This window comes from Chiloscyllium punctatum, chromosome 3, assembly GCF_047496795.1.
Source record: "Chiloscyllium punctatum isolate Juve2018m chromosome 3, sChiPun1.3, whole genome shotgun sequence".
In the NCBI taxonomy this organism is placed as follows: Eukaryota; Metazoa; Chordata; class Chondrichthyes; order Orectolobiformes; family Hemiscylliidae; genus Chiloscyllium; species Chiloscyllium punctatum.
In genome coordinates, this window is record NC_092741.1 from 16,670,156 (window position 1) to 16,673,477 (window position 3,322).

Genomic DNA, 3,322 nt, shown 5'->3' on the forward strand with positions numbered 1-3,322 from the left:
TGTCTGAGGAGTTGTGAATGGTGCTGTACGTTGTGTAATCAACAGTGAACCATCCTCTTGTTGCTTCCCTCATCACCTGTTGCAGACCCAGTCTAGCTGACCAGCTCAATCACATATACTGCTGCCACTGTTGGTGGTGGACATTGAAGTCTCCTACCCAGAGGACATTTTGCACCCTTGCCACCCTCAGTGCTTCCTCAACGTACTGCTCAATCCATCAGCCAACAGAGGACAGTACATGGTAATCAGCAGGTGGATTCATTGCCATGCGATTGACACAACTGAGTCACTTGTTAGGCCACTTCAGAAGGCAGTGAGAGTGAACCACAGTGCTGAGGGTCTGGAGTCATGTGTGACATCTTGAAAAATGTAAATATTACAGATGAGGAGCTGCTGGATGTTTCGAAACACATAAAAGTGGATAAATCCACAGGGTCTGATCAGGTGTATCCTAGAGCTCAGTGGGCAGCTCAGGAATCGGGGAGGAGTACTCAGGACAAGAGGTGCTGGGTCCAAAGTAGACAAACAGGAGGCTGGAAGAACACAGTAAGTCAGTCAGCATCAGGAGGTGGAGAAATCCGTGTTTTGGGCATTTCGAGTTAATACCTGAAACATTGACTTATCCACCTCCTGATGCAGCCTGGCTTGCTGTGTTCTTCCAGCCTCCTCTTTGTTTACTCCACACGAGAGTAATCACCCTGGGAATGGATCAGGTCCACACTGAGGGATCCATGCAGGGACCAAGAATAAAGTCAGCTGTATCCGGACTGGACGAAGCTGTGCAGGAGCCAGGAGGGAGACAAAATCCAAGCTGGAAGAATCTGTGTAGGGGCTGAAGAAGGACCATGCCGGTGGGATCTGCACTGAGTATGAAACAAACTTTTAAAGATGCAGTCAGGGAGGGGAATGAGGAAAAGGCTGTAAACTTTGATTGAATGTCAGAGGGCTCCATCACTGAGTTTACAGCAGAACAGTCAAAACTAATGAAGGGAATGCTGAGAGAGGGGTTCAACCCGTCGGGCCACCCCCACCCCAGGGGAAATTGTTCATGGATGGTTCTGAAGAATGATAAAGATCAGAAAGGGGGAGTGATCATCACCACTTTATATTTACAGTTGTGTAAATGAGTTAATACTAAAACAAGAAGAAACGGTGAGTCATTGGCTGCAGCAGGTGTCGATGAGGATAAGGTAGAAACAGCTGAAAAATGGGCAGTAGACAGGGACACCCCGTATACTGAATCACAGCTGTGTACCTCACTACACTGCACGAAGGTGGGAACTCACCCCATAGTTAAAGAGGGCTCACTGAAAATTAGGGTGTTGTTCAGACACAACATCAAAGATTCAATATTGGATTAATAATGAATTTCAAACCTTTGGGAATAGAGTGAAGTGTGGTTTTTATTTATTCTAATGAAAAACAAGTTTTTCTGCTTTACACCCTCAGGTTGTTTTCAAAATCTCAATAAACTGTTGTTTGGCAAATATCAAATTGAACTCAGCTTTTGAAAAATGTTTAAGAGAAATATAGAAAATGTCAAGTTGAGAGATAAGTGCTTCTGTTCTGAAGGTGATCTTATAAACACTGAAAGGGTATTGGAGACAATTGAAGACAAATCGTAAAACCAAAGAAAGGATTATCAAATTCAAAAGGTCAGTTTGAAATGAACAGCAGATTTCAGCAGTTTTCCTGAACAATTACAACAACATCACTCAGTGACTTGCCTCCCTCCCCCACCGTCTCAGACTCATAGTGAGTTAACTCTTTCTGCTGGCAGCTTCCTTTCAATTCCCCCAGACACCTTCCATATCTCTAAATGTGTATTAATGGAAATTTACAGACATCCCAGTGGGATTTGCCTTTCAGAGACTTGGCCTTGGCCAGCCACGACATGTGTTATCTTCTGAGACTAAGTGTTTGTGAATGTTTCGGAAATTGGTACTGATAAATAAATTGATAAACAGTGTTATTCAAGCACTCAATGGGGAACTTAACATGAAGTTTAAGAAGCTGTTCAGTGATCTAATCTATGAACAGTGTTCTGATCACCTTGGGGGGGAGCTGTTCAGGAATACAGAGGGCTTTACTTCACAATTGCTGGAAGACGTTGTTTTTAAAGGCATCCCAAATAAAAATAGGAACTTCCCCATGGTCCAATGGACAGAACAGACTGTCATGGCCTGTCGATGTGCAAGACAGGCCATGGGATTGTTAAGTTCTTGTCGGAACTTTTATGAAGGACATCACTAAATAGCTGCTCCCCAAGAATTGATAGAAGAGGAGGAAAGGGGTAGCTAAAGGGTTTGTATCAGTCGAAGTTCCTGAAATATTAATTATTCAGTTCACAGCAAGAATGATTCCACACAGAGGTAGATCTCAGGAGGTGACAAGTTCTAAAGGGAACACGTTCATTTGAATATGGAATATTTTGAAGAATGGAATGTGTGAAGGATTTGAGCAAATTCTGTTCCTCTATCTTTTGGTCTTACAGCTGCATTCACGTGGCCATAACGTCCACCCAATTTGCTTTCCCAGTGATGTTTGTGCTATCAGCCAGTATGACTGCATCACATTCCATCTCTTCTTCAAAGTAATTCATATCTAGTAATTAATAAGACATAGAATCATAGCATTACTACTGTATGGAAAGGGGCTATTTGTCCCATTGATTCAGGACCAACCCTCCGAAGGGCATCTCACCTGGATCTAACCCCTCACTCTATTCCCATAACTCCACGTTTAACTTGGCTAACTCATTTAGCCAACACATCCCTGGATACTGCATGACAATGTACCACGGCCAATGCACCTAAACGGAACATTGTTAGATATAGGAGCAGAATTAGGCCACTCAGCCCATTGTGTCTGCTCCGCCATTCGATCATGGCTGATGTTTCTCAACCTCATTCTCCTGCCTTTTACCCAGAGCTGTTGGTCCTCTTCAATAGTTAGAAATAGATGAATTATGACCATAGATATGCCACCACCGGAAACAGTAACCAGTGAAGAGTAAGTTTTAGCACAACAGTGACGAGTGATAGCAATTACAAAACTCGTTTTCCCAGGTTTCAAAGTTTCCATGAACCAACAGACAGAGGGTTAATGGTTTGTGAATCCATTCCAAAGTTAGAACAAGGAATATTTTACATAGTCAATGAGTTGGAGCATTTCGCCAACACATGTCACAGCGAAACTGTATTCAAAATCATCTTCATCAAACAGTATATAACGAGTGTAACTCTGTGCTCAAACTGCAGATCCACCTGAAGGTGCTGAGAGTCAGTCAGTGCGTTCACCAGTGATCTGAGAGAACACCAAC

General features: G+C 43.1%; 1 protein-coding gene across 1 annotated transcript in view; it reads right to left on the bottom strand.

The window, feature by feature from the left end:
- Window positions 1-3,322, bottom strand: part of yipf3 (Yip1 domain family, member 3) — a 788,655-nt gene that overhangs the window by 281,617 nt on the left and 503,716 nt on the right. The gene's annotated exons all lie outside the window — the stretch shown is intronic.